The 26,771-nt window shown below is 46.2% G+C and overlaps 1 protein-coding gene across 1 annotated transcript in view; it reads right to left on the bottom strand.

The window, feature by feature from the left end:
- Positions 1-26,771, bottom strand: part of PUDP (pseudouridine 5'-phosphatase) — a 143,404-nt gene that overhangs the window by 81,874 nt on the left and 34,759 nt on the right. The gene's annotated exons all lie outside the window — the stretch shown is intronic.

Genomic DNA, 26,771 nt, shown 5'->3' with positions numbered 1-26,771 from the left:
GCATCCCCCAGTAAGTTTATTTTAAGCTACCAGCATCAACCCAATAGTTATTGCACAGAGGTGTGAACCTAAAAGCCTGGTTTGATTTCCTGTTAACACCTTTTAATGTGTGTGACCTAAAGTATAATCACTGAACTTTCACTGTTTGTCAATTTACTATGGGCCAGATTCACTAAACGCACCGATTGTGTCCCGATGGTTTTGAAATCGATCCCTGACCCATTTCACGAACCTGTGCCCGATAACATCTCCTACTCAATCCAATCCACCAATGGAAATGAGGAGAAATGGCATGCATAATGAGGAAGCCATCGATTCACTAAATAGAAGAAGAAAAACCGATTGGGCTTGCCGATCCAAAATGAAGCGACTGCTGAGGACCAGTCGCTTACGTTCTTGCCGACTCTTCTGCTCTCTGCTGCCCTGAAATTCCAGTATCAAAATAAAAAATAAAACCATCAAAATAAAACTGTACATATGCATCTCCCTTTTTATATATTGTGCAAAAAGCACAGTGCGAGCCCATGGTTTTAACCCACAGGTTTAAAGCGGGGCTGCACAAGGCATGTTCTCTTCCGTGTTGTTTCATAGTCTGGCTGCAAAGTGTGTTCTGTTCCATTCTGGCTGCACAAAAAATTGAAATGATTCCTGAATGTCCACTTGTGGGCCAGTAAGTGAAGCCACCCCCTCGCCCTTTGTTTTGACCTCAAGCTTGTGCGGAGATCAAGCGCATGCGCGGATTGCATCTACAGCCAACGAGGATGGTCTGCACATGGGTCTGGATCACTCTGGAGTGATCCATGGGGTCGCGATGGGGCGCACGTCCGATCACACAATTTGCATGAGGACTCTAGTGAATCGGTCGCCCGGCAGAATTTGGCTACAAATTGCCCCAAAATATCCAGACCGGTGAGTTTAGTGAATCTAGGCCTATGAGCCACTGAATTATCTTGTACAGCAATACACATACACTAAAACTGTTTAACTATTAAATATGGGATGAATAACCAATTTTATTTGTGTTGACTCAAGCAGTTTTTTATGTCATACTGCATATATAATTCAACATTTATTGGACTCATTTTAATTACCTTAATTTATAATGCTTTCTGCAAATTTAGTTGCATAGGGAAAATGCTCTAAATATTTTTAGATTAAAGGATTAAGGGGCCAATCTGTCATATCTAACATCATGGAACCAGAAGTGCCTAATATAAAATTAACATACCATGAAGCATTACATATATGTTTTTCTATTTATCCCAGGAGTGAAGTCTGGAGTTTATAAATGATGGTGCTAAAATCTCTCTAAAAAACCTTATAGATGCAGTTCTGTAAAATATATTCTGCATTTACAGAAACTACTCCCACAATGGATAAAATACAGAAAGCTAAAATGCTAAGAATATCCATCACTATGAACACGCATGCAATACAGAGAGGCCCTCAAAAATACATAATAAAGGAACCACAAATTATAAACAGAAACACCATGAAAGGGAAACCTTAAAAAAGCAAACGCTGCAGGCAATGCAATATTGGACAGGAAAAAAATGCATTTTAATGTGCACTGTGCAATACAGAAAAATAGAAGAGATGAAGCACATTCAAATTCGCAAAACTGACACAATCACCAGATCAGAAATAAAAAAATATCAGGGTCAATGTTCCCTGTAAGCTGCACAACTGCGAGGCCACACATCAATTGATAAGAGGCCACCCAGCTTAATTGGCTAGCCGTGCAGCCAGCGTGCCAACCTGCAGCTTCCATGCCCACTGCCTCCATCTGCCACTACCGCTGCTGACGATTTCCACAAATCAGCAGCAATGGTAAAATAAAATGCAAAACGAGGAACTGCATTGCACTTATCTGCAGTTGCCGACTCCGCTTCCTCTACATTATTTCTTGTACTGGGGTGGAGCTAGCAGTCACAGATAAGTGCAGCGCACCCCTGCGCTGTTTGTATTTTTACGCTGCTGGTCTGGGGAAGCAGCAGCAGGGAAGGAGCCAGATGCTTTAACAGAAGTAGGGAGGACAGGGGGCACACTGAATGGAAGAGGAGAGGTAGAGGGGCACGTTGAATAGAAGTGGGGAGGACAGGGGGCACATTGTGAATGGACATGGGGAGGCGAGAGGGCACATTGTGAATGGACATGGGGAGGAGAGAGGACACATGCTTAATGGACATGTGGAGGAGGGAGGGGGCAGATGCTCAATGGAAGCGGGGAGGAGAGAACAGAGGCTAGATGAAAAGCAGGGAGGAGAAAGGGGCAAAGGCTGAATGGGAGAAGGGAGAGAAAGGGCAGATGTTGGATGGAAGAAGGGAGAGAAGGGGAAGATGCTGGATGGAAGAGGGGAGAGAAGGGGAAGATGTTGGATGGAAGAGAGGGGAGGACAGATGCTGGTAGAACAAGGAATAATGAAAAAGGGCAGACACTGGATGGAAGAGGGAGACAGGGAAAATGATGGATGGGGGAAGAGCATACAGTTAGAATAAAAGGGAATGAAAAAGGAGAGCCAAGGTGAGCGAAAGAGGTGGCAAGCTGTAGATAGACACACTAAACAGCATCTAAATTTTATTCAGAGTAGCTATACACTACAGGCAAATAAGCAGGGAAAAGATGCAGAGTATGACTCATGGAATTATTTCCAGTTTCCCTGTGAGTGTGAGTATATGTGATGTATCTGAAGAAATGCTCACAAAGTAAGCACACAAGAAATTCATAAGAAAATTTTTGCTCACATCAACTCAATCCTTAGAGCCAACATTGATCAGGGTCTATATTTAAAGTGTCCAGAAATGGTGCCTGGCTGGCTAATCACCTGTTTAAGGCTAACCAGTCATTTTAAGCTGCACTTAACTGTTTAGTGCCGCTGAAAATGACAAATTAACATTTAAAGCAAAACCAGCTATTTCTGTGGCGATCCAAGGGTAGAGTTGCCACTCTGTCAGTTAAATGCAGATAATCAGCACTTAACTGGCCAAGGCCACCACATAAAGAGGATCACATAAAGTCAGTCCTATCTTTATGTGGTACCCCACAGCTGGTTAAGAACTGGGTGCCACTGAGCGCTGCTGGCTGAATTATCGACCCCATTATCTTTTTCTAGCTTTTTTTTTTTAGTCAGAACTTACAAGGACTCTCGTTTTCTTCAGAACCATTATGCTACTTCAGATAGAATTATGCAGGCCAAAAATTTTTGTTCAGTTTACTATGTTGTTGTTAGGAATTTTTCATTTTTCTTTTTAGAATTATTTTCAATTTGGAGACAATTTTGTACATTATATAATACCCATTATGAATATTCACATGGACAGACTATTTTCAGCATTGCATACCTACACAGTGTTTATAAATAGTTTGCACACTTCACAAAGAGAGTAAACCCATAAATCAGAATTAGCATTGAAACCATCCACTTTCAAAAATTCCCATGGGATTTTCTTACTCTGTAACCTTACTTTCCAATTTTCCATCTGTACCATTTCTACTGGGGACCAGAAGGGCAGTGGTGACTGAAGGCAGGCAGCCTAATACATCCTACTTATTTTGCTTGACCTGAGTGTAGCTTTTGATACCATTGATCACTCTATCCTCATTGCCTGTCTTGCAGAAATTGGTATCCATGATAAGCACTACACTGGTTCCATTCCTTTCTGAGCCAAAGATCCCAAAGAGTACTACTCGGTATTAATCTATCCAAATTGAAACAAATCAGATATGGAGTACCACAGGGGGCCCTATTATTCCCTCTTCTTTTCAATCTGTACATCAAACCAGTACATGACATAAGTTACCCACAAATACCAAATCAAAATCCACACCTTCGCTAACAACATTCAACTATACCTACCAATAGGAGCAAATCGCGATACCCAGACCACAACCCTGCACAACTGCTTATCTGAAATTAAACATTGGATGACCCCAAAACAAATATCAATTGAACGCCTCCAAGAATGAACTACTATGGATTAGGAAAGAAAAATGCTCCTATACTCACCCTTCCCTAACCTGGGAATCAACTACCTTGATGGAAAAAGACAACATAAGGAGCCTAATTACTCTCGACTCAAATCTATCACTCTCCAAACACATCTCACAAGTAGTCTCTTTATCCTTCTACTACTACTCTGAAAGAGAAGAAACTACTTCATGGAACAAGACTTCACCCAACTACTCTATGCCTTTATCCTTACATGCCTGGATTACTGCAACACTTTTTTCAATGGTCTTACAACAAAAAACACCAAACGACTATAGCAAGTTCAAAATGCAGCAACAAGACTACTGAAAAACCTACAAGCCCATGACCCAGTCTCTCCAGCACTGATATTGGCCCATTGGCTGCCCATAACCAAACGCTGCATTTCTAAAGGCCTAGTGTTGGCATATAAATCCCTCTACAACATGACACCCATATACTTTTCAGTCAAACTTCCTCTCTATACCCCAAAGAAAACACTACGCTTAAAGATGAAAAACGCCTACATACACCATCAGGACACTCGCTCCAACTCCACATATTCTGTAAATGATCCTATTCCCATTTCTTACCAAACTTCTGGAGCAGCCTCCCTCCTCATATCAGAGCCCTTAAAGAACTTCTTAACTTAAGAAAAGCTGTAAAAACCTACCTTTTTGCCTAGTCACTCCCTCAACCCTTCACCAGCATATATATGAAGACATATTGCAACACACTGTACAGTATGTAAACCCTATATTGTAACACTGTGAATGTAAACTGTAACCCATTCTTAGCTCTAAATATTAATACATGCCTACGTTTGCATTTACCCATGGACCCCCCTCCCCCCACACACATACACACACGCTTTTATGCAAGGCTTGGGACATTTACCCCCTTTTGACCAAAAGTAAAAGTGGTCCTAGATATTGTGTTGCATATACATTTAAAACAAATATTTTAAAAAATGAAAGCTTTAAGGAAGTGGGGAAAATGAATAGGGTAGAAAGCTAAGAATAGGGTATTAACAAGTTACAACTATAACTACACAGGTGAGGCCAAAAGAGAGGAAGATTTTTGTTTCTCCTCCTCAGGCACAACAAAGGAGGAAGCATTGGAACAGTGATTGAAATCCAGAGCAAGTAATAAACAGAGGTAATTATTTTGCAAGCGATTATAATTTTTGTGAAGTATTTTAAAGGATATCAGATCAGAGACAGGAAAAGAAAAGGGGTGTGGGGGAAGGGGAGTGTGTGGTTGAAGCTACAGCCTCAGCACCCCTGGGGTTGTGGGTTCAAACCCTGCACTGCTCCTTGTGACCCTCCATAGCCCCAGGTACATTAGATAGATTGTGAACCCACTGGGACAGATAGGGAAAATGCTTGAAGTACCCGATTGTAAAAAACGCTTAGATAACTTTGATAGACGGTATATAAAATCCTAATAATCTTGAACTTGAGGGCCTCAATACTAATCTTTGTAAATAGGACTTACTTGAACTCATGTGACCATACAGAGTTGCAGTGCAGAAATGGAGCATGGCAGTTTCTTTGAAATCGGCTTTTGTAACAGTGTATCTTAAGAAAGCCAAAAGCTATAATGTGGGGAGATGTAACAGCCTGTTATTGTTTAAGGAATTTGCCAACTGTATTGAACCGGTGCAGACACAGCAGGACAAGGCCATAATGCAAAGGAGTGTGACAGCTTGTGCTTCTTTGTGGAGTTTCCGTTTCATTTTAGAACTATATAAGCAGCGCTGCCAAGCAGAGCTAAGAGAGATGGGGCAGAAAAAGCCCTCCTTTATTTTCATTTTGTTTGTCTCCCATGGACCCTTTCAATGACATGGAATTGTGCCAGTACTATTGAATGGACTGTAATTTAGTTGCTCCAAGCAGAAGGATATAAGGAGCATGGGACTTTTTGTGTTAAAAACTGATATTAACAGATCGCCTTCAGAGTACTGCAGCATAAACATATGTTTAGAGTTTGTTTTCTCTACAAAAAGAGTAAGTAAAGGAAGGAGTGAAGAATAGAAGTGGATGCAGGAATGTGAATGGCATTGAGCAACACAAAACGGTAGAGAAAAAGGCAGCAATTTGTAACTTGTTTTCAGCATTGAGAAACAAGACCCAGATTATATGTATTGTTGTGTCTTGTAGGTGTAAATAGATATCCCTCTTACAGTCTTTAAACTCATTCTAAGAAATACATCAATAATTAAGACTGTAATTGTTGATGTGTTTCTTAGAATGTGTTTGAAGACTACTATAAGTTGGCTCATTATCCTTACCAAGCTGTTAACAATTTTGAGCTGTAATGATTGTTTTCTATTTTAATAACTATCTAAGGCAGTGTCTCAAACTTTTTCGAGTCGGGGCACACTAAAGGTAGTGACCACGGCTTGAGGCACCCAGAAGTGCACGGATGTTGCCGTGATGACATCATGTGCAAGTGTGACATCATCACTCTGACATCCACGCATGCGCAGAGGCCCTCCAGACCAGTGTTCCCTCTAAGGTGAGCGCATGAGCGATCGCTCACTATTTTCAGTGGCGTCGCTCATGCTTCTTCTGGTGTCGCTCACTCGAGCGGAGGTGAGAGGAAGCGGCGGCAGTGGCGGTCTGCCCTGCTCGCCTAAGATGCAGCAGCGACGGCTCCTTTCATGATCCCCGCAATAAGTGGCGTACTAAGTGGGGGGGCGGTCCGCCCCTTGTTCTCATTGGTGTAACGCCGGCCCTGCAGCTCCAGACTTCCCCACATCTGCCCCCCCCTTGGATCGCTATTATTTTAAATGTTATAGGGGCGGCGCTGTATCCATCAGTGGAGACATCTAACCTCGGCCTGCCCCGGAACTCTTACTGCAACAGTGACTTCCTGTTCCTGCCTAGACGGGCGGCTGCTGCAGTAAGAGTTCCGGGGCAGGCCGAGGTTAGACGTCTCCACTGATGGATACAGCGCCGCCGTTATAACATTTAAAATAATAGCGATCCGAAGGGGGGGGGGAGAAGGTGCGGGGAAGTCCGGAGCTGCAGGGCCGGCGTTAGAGGAAGTAAGAGTTGATGGTGCCGCAGGGTCCTGCGGGGGGAGGGAGGGAGGAAGGAAGGAAGGAAGAAGAGGAACCTAAGCATGGCAATTTTGGGGGAGCAGGTGTGGGAAAGTCCAGAGCTGCAGGGGAGAGTGTTGCGGTACCCAGCTGGAGGGAGAAGGAAGATGAGGGAGGGAATGAAAGGAGATGCCAGGGCTTGGAGGGAAGGAGGAAGGTATGCCAGACTAAGGGAAAAGGAAGGGGGAGATGTGAGAGCATGGAGGGGGAGGAAAAGATGTAAGAAAAGGAAAGGAGAAAGATGCCAGAGAATCAGGGAAGGGAAGATACCAGACTATGGGGTGCGAAGGAAAGAAAGGAGAAGAGAGAGATGCCAGAGCATAGGGGATGGGGTGGTGACAGAGAGAAAAAAATGGAGAGGTGGCAGAGCTGGCTGGCTTTGGGGGTGGGCAAAATCTAGAAGGCAGTGGGGGGACATAAGAAGGAGGCACTGGGGGAACAAAGGACACGGGAAGGAGGCACTGGGGGCACTATGGACACGGGAAGGAGGCACTGGGGGCACTAAGGACCTGGGAAGGAAGGAGGGAGGGAATAGAAAGGGACAATTGTTGGGCCTGAGTGCAGAAAGAAAGAAAGGATACACAGTCAATTAATAGATGTCCCCTTTTGATGAAAAAAATAAATGGCCACGTTACCACTGACTTACTTTCTCTTCAGCAGAGTCAGCATCCGCACTGAGGTGCAGGAAGGTCCCGCGATGACTCGTCTGCTGGCTCTGCTCTGGAAGAAGTAAGTTACGTCGGAGGGGGTGGACCCGGCAGACGCAGTCATTGCGGGACTTTGCCGCAACTCCCTGCGTCTGCCGGATCCACCCCCTCCAATGTAACTTTCTTCTTCCAGAGCAGAGCCAGCAGACGAGTCATCGCGGGCCCTTCCAGCATGCGGCTGCTGAGTCCGCTCTAGAGCAAGCATGTCAGAGTGGGGTGGATTGGCAGCAGGCAGCTACAATCATCGCGGGACCTTGCTGCATGAAGGGATAGAAAGGAGCAGGACTGCTGGAATGGAAGAGTGGTGGAGGGAAAGAAAGGGGGCAGGGTGGTATGGAAGGGTGGTGCTGATGGAATTGATGTACAGAGAAAGGGGAGAGACATAAGGGGGAAGGATATTGGAGGGAAAGAAAGGGGGCAGATGCTGATTGAAGAGAGGTGGATGGAGAGAGAAAGGGCAGACATTGGATGGTAGTGGGGAGCCTATGCTGGATGGAAGTGCAGATGGGACAGATAAGGGAGCAAATGCCAGAAGGAAATGGGAGAAGAGAAAGAGGGGAGCAGATGCTGGATGATAAGTGGACAGAGAGAGGAGAAGGTACTAGATGGAAGGGTTGGAGAAAGAGGGTACATGATGGAAGGAGGGGATAAATAAAAGGAGGACACATGATGGGGAGAAAATGATTGAGTTAGGGAAACACTGGAGGGGTGAGGGAAAGAGGTGGCAAGCTTTAGGTAGACAGTAAAAAAGGACATTGATGAGAGGGTAGTAAAAACATAATCTAGACAGATGCAGAAAATAAATTTAAAAGGGAAATGAGGGATAAAAGGGAAAGGGATTGCAGAGGAGAGGTGTGGGAGAGGGAAGGAGAGGAGAGAGATGCCAGACCAATGGGGGTGAAAGGAGAGATGGAAGGGGGAGGCATACAATTTCTGGAAGGGGCATAGAAGAAGAGAAGATGCCATATAGGGGTAGAGAGATGGCAGACAGTGGATGGTAGGAAGAGAGTTACAAGAAGATGAGGAAAGCAGAAACCACAGAAGACAAAGGTAGAAAATTTTTTTTATTTATTTATTGCTTTAGGAGACATGTGTCACTGTTTCTGTGAAGCATTGTATGCAGAGTCCAGCTTCTTGTTGGTTCAATTTAACTTTTGTCTATGTATTTTTATTTTATCCCCCCTTTTACAAAAGCGTTTTTTAGCACCAGCCGTGGTGGTAGCAGCTCTGATGCTCAGAATTCTATGAGCATCAGAGCTGTTATCTCCATAGCTAAAATTCACACTACAGTTTTGTAAAAGAGGGAGGGGTTAGTTTGTGATTACATATTCCATACTAGGCGAAGGTGTGTTCTGTGTGTTCGAAAGACATAGTTTTCTGTTAGGATTGACGGTGTAGGATTGATCTGTGCTGGTCTGGCTTGTTTAGTTTTACAATGGGTGTATTGATGTACTGTTCACTGCAATATGTAAGATGCTGCCTTTTCCTAGGTACTCATGTGTGACGTGTGGCTTGTTACTAAAAATCATGTTTTTCGTACAGATGGGGGGGCTGCCAAAAAATGATGGGCCCCGGGTGTTACATATGCTAGGTACGCCACTGCATTATGTAAAGATACCAGAAAGCTGGCGAAGCAAAAACTTTAAGTAAATTGTTATTCTTCTAAGTTTTGAGTATTTAACCCTCCCACAATCTCATGGGCACTCGTTTCAAGTTTCAAGTTTATTGAGATTTTGATTTAAACGCAATATCAAATATTTTCAATGTGTATAACAAAAATAAATTTTGGGAAATAAATAAAACCATTTGAACAATAAACATACAAACATATCCATAGATGATTAAAAATACATAAGGAGTACAAGGATAAACTACATTTGTTTAAAAATGCGTCCTCCGTGCCTGCTCATAAATTTGTGGAATATGTAACTTGTCGCTCATGCATATTTTTTTTTGCACACACCTCATCAATCCTTAGAGGGAACACTGCTCCAGACAGGCCCTGAAATGCCAGTAGGGCGTGGCAGAAGGGAAATCTAACAAATATCAACTGAGTACCCCCAACCGCAGACTTCCCAAACTCCACCCTAGACCCACCTAAGCTCTTCCCCAGATCCCAACCCCTTTATTAATTGTAATGTAATTTTTTCCATTCATTTTTCATATACACACAATATACACAGCAGATATAAATTCTCAAAACTGACACATTTCAATCACTATATATAAAATAATTTTCTCTACGTTTGTTGTCTGGTGACTTTATTTTGCTGTGCTTTTAACTATGTTTCCAGGGCCTTCTTATCCATTGACTGTTTTTCTCTCCATCTTCACTTTCTGCCTTGCATTCTGCCTTGTAGCTCAGTATTCACCTGTGAAGCACCGGGAGCTGGTCCACAACTACAGATAAGAGACAGCCAAAATGACCTGTTTCATGACTACGAGTTTACACCCAGTAGCGTCTACCACGAACTTTCAAGACTCAAAGTAGACAAAGCCATGGGACCCGACAATCTACACCCCAGGGTACTCAGAGAGCTGAGTGAGGTTCTGGCTGAACCACTATCCGTGCTCTTCAATCTTTCCATGCGCACGGGAAAGGTACCACTAGACTGGAAAACAGCTAACGTAATTCCACTCCACAAAAAGGGCTGCAGAACAGAGACAGAAAATTACAGATCGGCGAGTCTTACATCCATAGTGTGCAAACTCATGGAAACACTGATCAAACAGAATCTTGACAAAATTCTAGACGAAGAAAATTTACGTGATCCGCACCAACACGGATTTACCAGGGGAAGGTCCTGCCAAACTAATCTGATTGACTTCTTTACTGGGTGACCAGTCATCTGGATGCCGGGGAGTCCCTAGACGTGATATATTTGGACTTCAGCAAAGCTTTTGATAGCGTCCCACACCGTAGGCTGTTGAATAAACTGAAATCAATGGGATTAGGAGATACTTTCACTAAATGGGTAAGGGATTGGCTGGATGGTAGGCTTCAGAGGGTGATGGTGAATGGTATCCCCTCCAAAACGTCAGCAGTGACGAGTGGAGTACCTCAGGGCTCCGTCTTAGGGCCGATTCTATTCAATTTATTCATAGGAGATTTGACCCAAGGGCTTAGAGGAAAGGTATCACTTTTTGCCGACGACGCCAAACTATGCAATATAGTAGACAAAAGCAGTGTGCCTGACATTATGACGTAGGACCTACGGCAGCTTGAACAGTGGTCATCAACTTGGCAGTTAGGTTTCAATGCTAAAAAATGTAAAGTAATGCACCTAGGCAAAAAAAATCCACACAGAACATACACACTAAATGGTGAAACCTTGTCCATGACCACGGTGGAACGAGATTTAGGAGTGATCATTAGCAATGATATGAAGGCTGCCAATCATGTGGAGAAGGCTTCGTCCAAGGCAAGACAAATGATGGGCTGCATCCGCAGGGGTTTTGTCAGCAGAAAACCTGAAGTTATAATGCCACTGTACAGATCCATGGTGAGACCTCATCTCGAGTATTGTGTTCAATTCTGGAGACCACACAACCGGAAAGATGTGTTGAGAGTTGAGTCGGTTCAACGAATGGCTACCAGGATGGTCTTGGGGCTCAGGGATCTCACGTATGAAGAAAGGTTAAAAAAACTGCGGATGTACTCACTGGAGGAGCGAAGAGAGAGGGGGGATATGATTGAGACCTTTAAATATATCACGGGGCATATAGAGGTGAAAAATGATATATTCAGTCTTACAGGGCCCACGGTAACCAGAGGACACTCGCTGAAGATCAGGGGAGGGAAATTTCAAGGTGATGCTAGGAAGTACTTCTTCACTGAAAGGGTGGTTGATCATTGGAACGAGCTGCCTCAGCAGGTGATTGAGGCCAACAGCGTGTCAGATTTTAAGAGAAAATGGGATATTCATGTGGGATCTATAGGAGAGTAAGAATCAGGGAGTGGGTCATTGGTATGGGCAGACTCGATGGGCTATGGCCCTTTTCTGCCGTCAATTTCTATGTTTCTATGTTTCAAAAATATATATAAACTGACCTCTCATTCAAGCAGGTAACCTAAACATGGATTGTGGTCAACAAATTGTTAGTCACTCAGAGACGTGAAACTCTACAAGGAGGGAACGCTCCCCCCTAGAGAAGAACCAGAGTTTGCCTTCCAGTCATTGCAACTGTTTCAATGCTGGTCACGCTCCATGTTAGATTCCAAATAAATAAATAAATAAATAAATAAAGGTTACAGTCTTGCAATCTTCTATATGAGTGCTTGCTTTCTTTTGTCTTGTTTCTTTTTATACAAACATCACTCTATGAGCTATAGAGATTTTAAAACTTAGCTTCAACTTGGCTTTATAACAGGAGACCCCTCACCTGTTATAAAGCCAAGTTGAAGCTAAGTTTTAAAATCTCTATAGCTCATAGAGTGATGTTTGTATAAAAAGAAACACGACAAAAGAAAGCAAGCACTCATATAGAAGATTGCAAGACTGTAACCTTTATTTATTTGGAATCTAACATGGAGCGTGACCAGCATTGAAACAGTTGCAATGACTGGAAGGCAAACTCTGGTTCTTCTCTAGGGGGGAGCGTTCCCTCCTTGTAGAGTTTCACGTCTCTGAGTGACTAACAATTTGTTGACCACAATCCATGTTAAGGTTACCTGCTTGAATGAGAGGTCAGTTTATATATATTTTTGGATCCAAGCATTTTTCTGACTAGGTTCTAATTAGCAATACCCCTGCAATTTCTGAAGGAAATTTATTTTGCATTCATCTTTGGCATTAACTTAACATTCAATATTTCCATTTTTCTGCTTTCTTCTCAAAATCTACTATCTCGTTCTCCTTCCCTCCCTATTTCCATGGTCTGGCATCTCTCTCCTTCCCTCCTTCCCCTTCAGTGTTCCGACAACAACTCTCTCCTTCCTTTCCTCCCTTCCCAGTTTGGCATCTCTCTCCTCTCCTTCCCATAATCTGGCATCTCTCTTTATTACTACTATTATTATTTCTATAGTGCTACAAGACTCCCCTCCTTCCCTTCCATTTCCTGGTCTGATCTCTCTCCCTTCCTTTAGTAATCTCTCCTCCCCCCCAGTGTAACATTTATCTTTCCCTTCCTCTTTTCTGCCCCCTGCAGTCCATTTCCCTTCCTCCTTTCTGGCCCCCGTCCCAGTCCAACATTTCTCCCTCCTTTCCACCAGTCCAACATTTTTTCTCTCTTCCTCCTGCATGCTTCTCTGGTCCTCCTTCCCTCCCCCAACCAACATCTCTCTCTCACTCTCCCTCCATGAGTCCAACTTTTCACTCTCTGCCCTCTCCCCCTTTCCCAGAGTGTAACATTTATCTTTCCCCCTTTTCTGTCCTCTCCATCCATTTCTTGCTCTCTCCATGAGTCCAACGCTTTCTCCCTCCTGCACACTTTCTCTCTCTGTTCTTGCCTCTTCCCTCAAGTGGCATCCCTCCTTCCTACCCCCCAACCCAACATGCTCTCTCCCCATGCACCATCTCACCCTCCTCTCAAGTGTGTAGCACCTTTCCTTTTCCTCCCTTTCTGCCAAGTTCAGCAACACCTCTTCTCTCTTCCTTTTACCTCCCCCTGGCCAGTAGTGCCCCATCTCCCTTTCCTCCTCCTCCCCGTCCAGCAGTACTACTTCTCCCTTCCTTGCTCCCCATCTTCAGTAGTACCCCTTCTCCCTTCCCTGCCCAGCAATATCTCTCTTGTCACTGCTAGTGGCAGCTCACTGTCTGCTTTTAACTTTGGCACACAGCTGCCCGGTTTCATCAGGAAGCCTCGGGGCCTTTGCTAGGCCGGCCCACTTCGATGATGCAATGCAGGCCGGCCAAGCAAAGGCTCAGAGGCTGCCTGATGAAACCGGGCTAAACTACTGCTAGCAGCAGCTGTGTGCCAAAGTTAAAAGCACACAGAGCTGACACTGCTAGTCCGGTGGTGTGGAGACGAGGAAGACAGGAGTCCCAGCAAATACGCGCAGCACGACGGTAGAAGTCAGCTGACACAGGCGCCGGAGCCTCTCTTCCTGCACTGTGAGTTGCGGCACACTTAAAATCTCAAAAGGCACACTAGTTTGCCACGGCACACAGTTTACGATACACTGATTTAAGGCATTTATAGTGTTCTGAAGGACATATAATATGGCAAGTCTTGGAGGCTGTACAAAAAAATCTATTGCCTGTTAAATAACTGGCCATTCGGTTGCACCATCAGCCTCCCTCAGCATCTGGGGCTCCCTGATTAAACTACTTGACACGTTTTGATACTTTGGAATCTATATGGACTAACAGTTGTCTTTTGAAATTCATAAATAACATGGTTAAATCTAGCTTCTAAAATTATGCTTGATCTGTTCTATTCTAAATTACTCTATGCTCTGGTAGAAACTAGACTAGTAAGCTACTGTAGTGTGTCTATTTGGGTATTTCTTCTGTGCTCCTAAAGTGACTTCAAATTATTTAAAGCATTGTCATTCAATTATCATTGTTTATCATAAGCTTCTATACTGATACTAATGACTGGGGAGTCAATTCAGAGAAGTTTACATGAGCTTCTGTAAAAGCATTTTCTGAGATGGTTTTCAATTCAGACACGTTTATACTATAATCATCTTTGCTGGACTCAGATCACCTAACCTCTCTTTGCTATCATTGGCTACTATTCACTGTGAATTCAGTTGAAGTTCTTGACCTTGGCTCATAAGGCACTGTAAACAGGCCAACACCATTACCTTGCCTCACTGATTACCGTATTTTCACACATATAACGTGCGCGCTAAACACGATTTTACAAACCGAGCATAACCATGCGCGTTATATGCGTGAGCACATTTACAATTTGTTTTTTACATTGCTGGTTCCCCCCTCCGACGTCCGATTCATCCCCCAGCCCCCCCACACCGTTTGCGGTGGAGAAGCAGCCTACCGTAGGTTCGCGATGCCAGTGAGCCCTGCGCTGCTTCCTCTGCCGCGGTCCCGCCCCTTCTCTGACATCAGAGAAAGCAGCGCAGGGCTCACTGGCATTGCGAACTCATGGTAGGCTGCTTCTCCACCGCAAACGGTGCGGGGGGGGGCTGGGGGATGAATCGGACGTCGGGGTGTGTGCGAGCGGTCCTTCAGGGTGGGGGGGCCAGCGGTCCTTCGGGGTGGGGCATCAGGCTTTCAGGGTGGGGCGGGCCTTCAAGGGGGGGACAGGACTTCAAGGGGGCACAGGCAGACCTTTAAGGGGGGACAGGACTTCAGGGGTGGGGGGGGGGGCAGTGTGGTTAGGAGAAGCCAAAGGGGGTGAAAAAGCTATAAAATAAACCCACCAGCGTGTCAATGTGTTGAGAGGAAGAGGTGGTCTGGGAAATTCTGCTGAGCAAACTCCGGGCCCATTTCCACCCCCCAGTTAGTCCACTCCACTCAACTGGTTCACACACTGAGTGGGTCTTTGGGTGTTGTGCCTGGGTAGTTGTTTTGGGATCTCTTCTAGTGGTTTGTCAGTATCTCCTTGTGGTCCAAGGAAGGAAACTTTGTTAACCTTAGCATTGACCTTCAGAATATGTTTGTAACAGCGCTGCTTTTGTGGCATTAGGCTATGTAGTGATCGAAAGAAAAAAACCAGACCTTTGCACATTTTTGCACTATATGGTGGGTGTATGAGGAGATTCACATTTCCTGCACAGCTACCGGTAAGTCCTTGTGAAGTTACCTTGTTCTTTCTGTATTTGACATCTAGCAAGGTCTCTGTTTGGAAGGAAAGATCTAAGCTTAAAATTGAAGTGGCCAGAAGTTATGGTAAAAGCAGATAGCGTTGCTGGTTTTAAGAAAGGTTTGGACAAATTCCTGGAGGAAAAGTCCATAGTCTGTTATTACGACATGGGGGAAGTACCGGTATCTGCTTGCCCTGGATCGGTAGCATGGAATGTTGCTACTCTTTGGGTTTTGACCAGTTACTAGTGACCTGGATTACGGTAGCTACCATGAGAATGGGCTACTGGGCATGATGGACCATTGGTCTGACCCAGTTAGGCTATTCTTATGTTCTCATCTGTAGGGGCCTTTGTTTTCACTTCTTATTTTAATGTATTTTTTTTCTGGGAATTTATCAGTGTTTTTTATAATGGGAACAAAAATGGAAGAGAATTACCGTAATGTGTGTGGAATGAGGGGGGGGGGGATAACTACATCATTCACACACCCTCCAACCAAAAACGTCAAAAGAAAAAAACTGTTCATTCTTATAAACTACCATATAACTTTTAATCTAGAGTTAGTGAGTATGAATTAAGCAACAAGAACAGAAATCACATGTTCATTCTTATAAACTATAACATTTACCGGTAATCTAGATCAAACGAAGTATCGAGGATAAAATAATCTAAATAGTTACCGTAATTGCGGTAAAGTTGTAAATAAACAAAGTTTACTGGTTTATTCAGTCATCACCATCACAGTCATCTGAATCGTTGAATCCATCAAAATCTGAATTGTCATCATCGTCATTAAATAAAGTGAGTATGGCCTGCAGATGATCCTCGTTTATTTCCGAAGTGATATCGTCATCATCATCGCTGATATCCGTGTTGTTGCCTCCTTCCGCTGCATGATTACCGGTAGTAGTGTCATTGGTTTCATAAACAATGCCCGCTTTTCTAAATCCGTTTCGAATAGTATCTAGTGTTATTTTATCTCATGCTGAAGCCACCCACTTGCAGACTTCTGTGAAAGTTATTCGCTTCAGCCGCCCCGTGGGTGTGTACTCGTGCGTGCCGCTCTGCATCCACTCCTCCCACTCCTTTCTAACAAAAGTCTTGAATGGATGATTCACTGCGATGTCAAGTGGCTGCAGCTTACACGTCAGGCCTTCAGGTATCACAGCGATGTGGGCACCAGTAGAATTAATGTAGGCCTGAACATATTTTTCTTTGTGGGCAGCCATGGCATCAAAAATTAACAAGGATTTTTTTGAAAAAAATCCACCCTGTCTTGCCCTAAAGCATTTATCTACCCACAATCTCATTACGTCGCAGTCCATACATCCCTTCTTGTTGCAGTGCACAACCACACTGGTGGGCAGTTTTTCACGGGGCATAGCGACCCTTTTGAAAATGACCATGGGCTTTAACTTAACCCCGCTAGTAGAGCAACCAAGAACTACCGTATAACACGTTCTTTCATGCCCAGTTGTGGTGATGGCAACAGATTTAGTACCTGTGGGGGCTACGGTTCTTGTCGCTGGAATGTCGAATGCCATTGGAATTTCATCCATGTTGATGACATCCTTTGCAGTGACGACAAGTTCAGATATTTCTTTGGCGACAAAGTCACGGAAATCGATCAATTTTTGCTGCCAGTCATCCAGAAGTCGCTGGCCAACAGTTGTTCTCATTCGAACCAATAGTCGGTTCCTTTTCATAAATTTCAAGATCCATGTGAAGCCAGCTTTGAAGTCAGGTATTCCTCTTCCATTGGCAAGTAGATTTGCCTTCATCTGAATTGCAACGGTAGAGACTGATTGATTTTGCTCCCTTCTCCCCAGAATCCACTGCTTCAAGTCATCTTCCAGCTGAGGCCATTTTGGTTTGGCCCCACGACGTGCCCGTTTTCGCGGATTGCATTTCTCCAGTTCCTTCTTATCTTTTCTCCATTCACGCACATTCTCCAACATCGAACTCTCTCGCTGCGGCCCGGTTGCCTATTTCCTCAGCTTTCGCAATGACTTTAAGCTTAAAGTCCTCTGTATATGACTTTCGTCTCATTCCTGGCATTATGGCGTTTTAGAAAAAACTTTACCGGCTCTACATGCAGCACTAATGATCTTTTATAGGCTTACCCAATGGCTGGGATGCTGTTGTATAGGCAAAATACTATTCAATGGGTCACTGGGCCAATTACAAGGCCAGATAGACAACAGAATGGGATGAGGGGGGACATGGCCACAGTGATCAAAAGCGCGCCGCGACAAACGCCCGCCTCGGTGACAGGTCAAAAGCACGCCGCGACAAAGGCGCGCTGACAACCCGGCGCAGAAAACTGAGCGCAAGCATGCTCAGACCATCTTCTTTGTCTGTAGATGGTCTGCGCATGCTTACAGAGCTGGGAGCAGGGTGGCAATTCGGGGCAGAGCAGTGAGAGGAGAGTCGGGGCAGCAAGACAGGAGCAGGGTGGCGATTCGGGGCAGAGCGGCGAGAGGAGAGTCGGGGCAGCAAGATAGGAGCAGAGTGGTGAGAGGAGAGTCGAGGCAGCAAGAAAGGAGCAGGGCAGCGATTCAGGGCACAGCGGCAAGAGGAGAGTCGGGACAGTAAGACATGAGCAGGGCGGTGATTCGGGGCAGAGGGCAGGGCGGCGAGAGGAGAGTCGGGACGGCAATGCGCGGTACATGTGTGTGCGCACTATATATCAATTTATTTACATAAATGTTGTTTTCCCGCGCGCTATACCCGTGTGCGCGTTTTACACGGGTGCGCGTTATATGTGTGAAAATACGGTATCCCTCAGCAACCCACATAACTTTTGAGATCTAGTTCTCTTATCTATCCCCTTGGTTTATAGTACACAATTATTCATTAGTGTGCTTTTTTCTACTTTGCCTCTTCTCCCTAGAATGTTCTCCAATATGTGCTGAACTCTCTTATTCTAAGTTTTGGGCAGGCTCATTTATTTACCCAAGCCTTTCCCAGTTGAAGAGTTGAATGAGGTTTGGATTGAGGGTGGTTATGTTATGGTTCTTACTTTGGCTTTTTTTCCCCTTTGCCCTATCAATAATTTGTAATTATTTTCAATACCTGTTTATAGTAATGTGAACCACTGATTGTTTAACTTGAAGGACAGCATACCATGTACTAATAAAGCATAAATATCTACCCAGAGGATGATATAATAGGTAAGACAGCAAGTTGAATGGTAATATTTGAAGCAGAACCAATCTAGAATTTGAGTGAACTGAGCTCATGATTTTCAAAAGGTTAGTAATACATAGGGGTACACCTGGCCTGGGCCCATCCACTTTTGCTTCAGGCCCACCCAAGTTGGCAGAGCTAGGGTGACCAGGTTACCTATTCCAGAAGGGAGACTTTTTGGCCAGTCCTGGATTTATGCCAACCTTATCCTAGTGTATTATGGGACCTGCTGCACTGATTTAAATGGATAGAATCATGGACTACAAATACTACTGTACACTGCTTTGGGATGTAATTTTAAAACCAGGACTGGCCAAAAAGTCTCCTTACTGGAATGAGTAACTTGGTCACCCTAGGCGGGGATCCCAAAGCCCCACCAGCTTTACAAATTCAGAGCTGACTTTTATTAAGCATTCTTTGTTTAAAATAATGATTACTGAAATTTTATGAAATATCTTAAAATTTTTCTAAAAAATTAAAATGTTGGCAAAATTGAGAACTATAACAAACATAATGCAGGAATCTCAGTCAATATTTGATATTCCAATCCTGAGTGACACCTCTGAAGTCCAACAAAAGCCTAAAAAAAAAAAGCAATTTAGGGAGGTACTGTATTTTAATAGTATCAAAACCACATACAGATAACAGTTACTCAGCTGTACCAATTGCTCTCCAAGAACAGCAGGATGAAGATTCTTACTCTTTGGAGTTACCATTCAACAGAGCACACACAGAAATGCTCTCCAGCAACTATTCCAAAAGCTGTTGAAAGCAGCTCACCGTGTATGTGCAGTTATCTTGCCAATCACCATTCCACGGAATTGGATCAGTCTAGCATGGATAGCTGACAAGAGTCCAACTCCAAGGAAAGATGGGCAGGTGAATAAAAATATTCATCCTGCTGTTATAGATGAGTAACTTCATCTTTCTCCAAAGAAGCAGGCTGACAACATTCTTACTCTTGGGAATCCCTAGCTACTAGGCTATCCTGAACAAAAAAGGAAAACATAAGGACGCTTGTAACAGGCTGCTCTGCTCTAGCCAGAATCCACCCTTTCTTGCGTTCTGACGATGCTTTTGTTTCCTGCGGACAGGTCACTAGAGCTGGGGGACTCTGGCTAGTGTGGAGCAGCCTGTATACAGGCAAGATCAGAAGGCCACCAGGCAGTGGCGTAGTGTGCATGAGAGGTGCCTGGGGCGGTGGTGTCCCTCCCTCCACATTTTTCTCTGCCCCCACCTCCACACGCTCCTTCCCCGCCTCTCCAGCCGCGCACGCTGCTTCCCTTCCCCCATACCTCTGTAACATTTCTGGAATGAGCAGCAATCCCCAAGCTGCTGTTGTGTCAGCATTGGCTCTTCCTTTGACATCACTTCCTAGGTGTGGGTCCAGGAAGTGATGTCAGAGGAAGAACCTACACTGGCGCGAAAGCAGGTTGGGGGTTGCTGCTCGTGCCAGGAACATTACAGAGGTACGGGATAAGGGAAGCAGTGTGCATGCACAGCAATGGGAGGGGGAAGCAAATGAGTGGGGGAGGGGGGGGCGGAGAGGACGACGGGTACCTGCGCCCTCATCAAGAAGGTGCCTGCCGTGGCCCCACCCTCCTTACTATGCCACTGCCACCAGGGAGAAGGGGATAAGATACAGAAGAACAAGGGCAGCAGTAGACAAAAGGCGGCTGAAGCAGAGGTAAGAAAGAATGTGGGAGTGGGGGCAGAGGGAAAAAAGCTGCAAGAGCACCCAGAGAGAAAAAAATATGCCGGTTGAGGAGCGTGAGCGCGGCACTAAGAAAAATATGCTAATCAGGGAGAATGGGAAGAAGACTCAGACCAAAGCATGGTGCCCACAGAGGGGAACACAAGAGCCGTATGAAGTGCAAAATGTTGATGAACCAATTGTATAATCAGGAACATGTTTTTGCAGGTTTGAAGTGTGCTATAGATTCTGTCCTATTATTGGAACCAGTGGCAACAGGAGAGAGATGTTACTGAGAAAAGGAGTAGATTTTGAAACTGGGAACAGAAGAACCGAGAGGACTGAATGGCATTATTTCTACTAAGGGCTCATTTAGAAGTTTGCCTTTTAATTTTCCAGTGTATCAGCCAGTTGAGATCATCAGAATTTGACATCACACACTGATTTTAAAACAAGGCATAACTGAAGGTTGCCATGTTTGGTTGAGCAGAATGGAGTTTGCATTTAAGCCGAGATAAAGTAAGTTATTTATGGAACTTGAGCTATTCAAGATGGTTATCGGGAATAAACAGTGTATCTAATAAGCTATTTCTGTGTTTAGTTTCATGGGGTCCCAAAAGTCCTCAAGTAGTTTATCTAGCGAAATGCTGGCCACTGTCAAAGGGATCACATAGGTTTAGCTGCTTGGACTGACTTAAGTAGAACATATAGCAATGTTACTTACCGTAACAGTTGTTATCCAGGGACAGCAGGCAGCTATTCTCACTAGTGGGTGATGTCATCCGACAGAGCCCCGACACGGACATCTTGAAAGCATGTCTTGCTTGAAGAAACTTAGAAGTTTCGAGATGCCCGCACCGCGCATGCGCCAGTGCCTTCCCGCCCGATGTACCGGGCGTGTCTCCTCAGTTCAGGTAGCTAGCCTGAGAAGCCAACCCAGGGGAGGTGGGTGGGACGTGAGAATAGCTGCCTGCTGTCCCTGGATAACAACTGTTACGGTAAGTAACATTGCTTTATCCCAGGACAAGCAGGCAGGTATTCTCACTAGTGGGTGACCTCCAAGCTAACCCCAATGGGATGGTGGGAGAGTTGGCAATTTCAAGAGAATAAATTTTGTAACACTGTTTGGCCAAACTGTCCATCCCGTCTGGAAAAAGTGTCCAGACAATAATGAGAGGTGAATGTATGAACCGAGGACCAAGTGGCAGCCTTACAAATCTCCTCAATCGGTGTCGATCTGAGGAAGGCTACAGAGGCTGCCATTGCTCTGACCTTATGGGCTGTGACCTTACAGGGAAGGGATAATCCAGCCTGGGCATAGCAGGAAGAGATACAAGCCGCCATCCAGTTAGAGATGGTGCGCTTCGATACAGGTCGTCCCAACTTGTTTGGATCAAAGGAGATGAAAAGTTGAGGAGCAGTTCTGTGAGGCTTTGTGCGATCCAAGTAGAAAGCTAAAGCACGTTTACAGTCCAGAGTGTGCAAAGCAGCTTCCCCAGGATGAGAATGAGGCTTTGGAAAGAACACTGGAAGCACGATGGATTGGTTGATGTGAAATTCAGAGACCACTTTAGGCAGGAATTTCGGATGAGTACGAAGAACCACCTTGTCATGATGGAATACAGTGAACGGTGGATCCGCCACTAGGGCCTGAAGCTTACTGACGCAGCGAGCAGACGTGAGGGCCACCAGAAAAACCACCTTCCAGGTGAGATACTTAAGTGGAGCCTTGGTGAGAGGTTCAAACGGAGGCTTCATGAGATGAGACAGGACAACATTGAGATCCCAAACCACAGGAGGAGGTTTGATAGGAGGGTTGACATGAAAAAGACCTTTCATAAATCTGGAAACCACAGGATGAGCAGACAAAGGTTTCCCCTGTAGAGGCTGATGGAAAGCCGCAATAGCACTCAGGTGGACTCGTATAGAGGTAGACTTGAGACCAGACTGAGATAGGTGTAAAAGGTAGTCCAATACAGAAGAAAGGGAAGCTCGCTGAGGTTCCGTGGCATTGGAAATACACTAGGAGGAGAATCTAGTCCATTTTTGGGAGTAGCATTGTCGAGTAGCAGGCTTCCTGGAAGCCTCCAAAACCTCCCTCACTGCTTGAGAAAACTGGTGAGGAGTTATGTTGAAAGGAACCAAGCTGTCAGGTGGAGGGACTGCAGATTGGGATGAAGTAGTGAACCTTGATGTTGAGTGAGAAGTGAAGGAAACACTGGAAGAAGTATGGGCTCCCTGCTGCTGAGTTGAAGTAGAAGGGAGAACCAAGGTTGTCTGGGCCATCGAGGAGCAATTAGAATCATGGTGGCATGGTCTGATCTCAACTTGACCAGAGTCTTCTGAATGAGAGGAAAAGGAGGAAACGCATATAGGAAGCGATTCTCCCAATCCAGCAGAAAAGCGTCTGCCTCGAGACGGAGAGGAGTGTAGATCCTGGAGCAAAACTGAGGCAGCTTGAAGTTGTGGGGGGCTGCAAAGAGATCTATCTGAGGTGTCCCCCATTGTGCAAATACCCGATGAAGGGGTTTGGAATTGAGCGTCCATTCGTGAGGTTGGAGAAGACGGCTCAATTTGTCTGCCAAGACATTGTCCTTCCCCTGAATGTAGACAGCCCTGAGGAAGGTGTTGTGTCGGACCGCCCAATCCCAGACTCGAAGAGCTTCCTGGCAAAGGGAGGCCGAGCCCGTGCCCCCTTGCTTGTTTACATAATACATGGCGACCTGATTGTCGATACGAATGAGGACTACCATGTTGTGAAGCAGATGTTGAAAAGCCTGAAGAGCATTGAAGATGGCTCTGAGCTCCAGAAGATTGATTTGATGGAGTCGTTCCGCACTGGTCCAGAACCCCTGAGTGCGAAGACCATCCAGATGAGCTCCCCATGCATAGTTCGATGAATCGGTCGTGAGAACCTTCTGGTGGGGAGGAGAGTGAAACAGCAAACCTCTGGATAGATTCGAAGAGGTCATCCACCAAAGAAGAGACTGCCGTAGAGCAGGAGTGACTACAATGTGGCGGGACAATGGGTCGGACACCTGAGTCCACTGAGATGCCAAGGTCCATTGAGGGATTCTGAGATGTAGTCTGGCAAAAGGCGTCACATGAACTGTGGATGCCATGTGACCCAAGAGGACCATCATGTGTCTCGCTGAGATGGACGGGCGAGAAGACACCGACTGGCAGAGTAGAAGAAGAGCATCCATGCGCTGAGGAGGAAGGAACGCTCGAAGTTGGATGGTATCCAGGACCGCCCCGATGAAGGGGAGAGTCTGGGTGGGCTGAAGATGTGACTTGGGAAAGTTGATCTCGAAGCCCAAGTTCTGCAGAAAACAAATCGTGGTCAAGGTCGCCGAAATGACCTCTGGGGCCGACGGGGCCTTGATGAGCCAGTCGTCGAGGTATGGAAACACCTGAAGACCCATGTTCCGGAGTGCCGCGGCCACCACCACCAGACACTTCGTGAAGACTCTGGGCGAAGAGGAAAGGCCAAATGGAAGCACTCGATACTGCAGATGTAGATGTCCCACCCGAAATCTGAGGAACTTGCGGGAGGCCGGATGAATCGGGATGTGAGTGTAGGCCTCCTTGAGGTCCAGAGAGCATAACCAATCGTTCTGCTCGAGGAGGGGATAGAGAGAGGCAAGGGTCAGCATACGGAACCGCTCCTTGACCAAAAACTTGTTGAGGACTCGAAGGTCCAAAATGGGCCGCAGATCGCCCGTCTTCTTCGGAACTAGGAAATACCTGGAGTAAAACCCTTGGTTTTGCTGATCTAACGGGACCGGCTCGACGGCCCGAAGCCGAAGCAAAGCTTGGGCCTCCTGGAGAAGAAGAGCGGTCTGCGTTAAGTTTGAAGGATACTCTCTTGGAGGGTGGTCCGGGGGGACCCGTTGGAAATGAAGAGAGTATCCCTCTCTTACGATGGTAAGGACCCAAAGGTCTGTGGTGATCGCCTCCCATCGATGACAAAAATGATGGAGACGACCCCCTATGGGAAAAACAGTGGAAGACAGAACGTCGGTTATGCTCCCTGGAAGAGAGTCAAAAAGGCTGAGTAGCCTTGGGTGCAGCCAGCATCTGAGGCTTCTGCTGAGTCTTTTGCGGAGGCTGTCTCTTCGCAGGCTGTCTCGCAGGAGGAGTCTGCCTCGGTTGATAACGCCGCTGGTAAATTTGAGGCGGTCTGGATGGACGAGACTGCTGAGGCTTCGGTTTAGGACGTAGAATAGACTGAAAAGACTTTTCATGGTCCGACAGCTTTTTAGTAACAGTTTCGATGGACTCATCAAATAGATCCGCTCCTGCACAAGGTACATTTGCAAGTCTGTCTTGAAGGTTCGGATCCATATCGATGGTTCGAAGCCATGCCAGACGACGCATGGCAACCGAACATGCCGCCGCTCGAGCCGAGAGCTCAAAGGCATCGTAGGAGGATTGCATCAGTTGAAGGCGTAATTGGGACAGGGTCGCCACCACCTCTTCAAACTGGAAACGAGCCTGAGCATCGATGAAAGGAGTGAACTTGCGGAGCACCGGCAAGAAAAAATCCAAGTATGAAGAGAAGAAAAAGTTGTAGTTGAGCACTCGAGTCGCCATCATCGAGTTCTGATAGATACGTCTACCAAACTTATCCATCGTTCTCCCTTCTCTGCCCGGAGGAACGGAAGCATAGACTTGGGAGGGATGAGAACGTTTGAGAGAGGACTCGACTAGAAGGGACTGATGAGAAAGTTGAGCTCCCTCAAACCCCTTATGGTGAACGATGCGGTATCGAGCATCCAGTTTACTGGGAACTGCAGGTAAGGAATACGGTGTCTCAAAACAGCGCATGAAAGTCTGGTCCAGCAGCTTGTGTAGAGGAAGCCGAAGTGTCTCCGCTGGAGGGTGAGGCAAATGCATGGTGTCCAAATACTCTTTAGAATATTTGGACCCAGTGTCCAAAGTCACATCCAAGTCATCCGCCATCTGTCGAAGAAAGGATGAGAAAGACAGTTGGTCTGCCAAGGCCGGCCGACGAGACGGGCTAGAAGACGTGGAAGCCTCCGGGTCCAGGGAGAGCTGGGAACGGCAGGGAGAATAGGAGGTAGATGGTTCCTCATACTCCGGCCCCTCCGGCTGGGACACATCCGACGAGGAGTATCCCAAACGCTGCATCTTCTTCTGCGGAGACACCTCCGAATGACGTGAGGAGTGTCGAGAAGAGTGCCGAGATCGATGCCCCTCCCGGTGACGGGACGGAGAACGAGATCTTCTATGCATCGATTGGTCCTTTGAAGCCTCAAAGGAATGGATAGGGCTCGATGCAGTGGATCGTAGAGGTGGCAGAGATGCGGATTCACGCAGCGCCACCCAGGTCTGGTATGGAGTGCGGAAGAACTCCTCCTGCGATGCAGTATGCCCAGGACTACGATTATCAGGAGCTGCCCTAGCACCCTGGTGGCGTGGAGGTGTGATGGGCTCCAAAGGTGGCATTTCAGGAAGGGAAGCCCTCCTGGAGGATTCCGCCGCCCTCCGCCGATCCCCCTCGTCGAGCAGAGAGATCGAACGACGAGGAGGAGGGGGAGGGGGCGGACCGCCCTCTGAAACCTGGGTCGGAAGCTCACCGTGAATGTTGGCGATAAGCCGGGGTCCCATAGTGCGCATAAGCTCGACAAACTGAGCTTCGAGCAGGGAACGAAGCGAAGCCGATATGGAGGGATCCGCACCGAAAGGGGGTCCTCCTGCACGGTCTTCGCGTTCCTTCGTGGCCAAGTGCTTCTGCTTGGTAGCTTTAGGCACTTTGATGACCACAGGAGGGACAGTGGAAGGCGGTACCTGAACCGAGGAGACGGAGGCAGGCGCCGATGCTGAACTCGATGCTGAAGCCGGTGCGAACGATGCAGGCTTCACGATGCTCGATGCAGGAGTCGTCGATGCAGGTTTCGAACTGACCGGCGAAACCTCAACAGCCGCAGTAGCAGAGATGTCCTTGGCAGTCTCCATCTTGAACATCGACTCCCAGAGCAAGCAGCGCCGCTTAAACGAGCGCGCAGTGAGCGTGGAACAAGGCCGGCACGATTTCGGAATGTGTTCCGGACCAAGACACTGAAGGCAGCGTCGGTGTGGGTCCGTCAGCGAAATCGCACGCTGGCACTTGCTGCACTTTTTAAAACCGGTGATTGGTCGGGACATAGGCCGGAAAATCGACGTTGCAAGGTCGAAGCCGCTAGGCCGCAGCCACGAGGCCGGCCCGGCCGAACCGCCGGAAGAAATAATTTTTTAAGTTTTTTTTTTTTTTTTTTTTTTAAATAAAGTAAAATTGAAATAAAGTCAAAGAAATAAACAGAAACGCGGGTTAAAGAAGGCAAAAAACTGAATTTCAGTCAGCGCAGAATGAAGTACAAACTTCTCAGCTC

Source organism: Geotrypetes seraphini, chromosome 6 (genome assembly GCF_902459505.1).
Source record: "Geotrypetes seraphini chromosome 6, aGeoSer1.1, whole genome shotgun sequence".
Taxonomy (NCBI): domain Eukaryota; kingdom Metazoa; phylum Chordata; class Amphibia; order Gymnophiona; family Dermophiidae; genus Geotrypetes; species Geotrypetes seraphini.
This window is presented reverse-complemented; position numbering and strand designations above follow the sequence as displayed.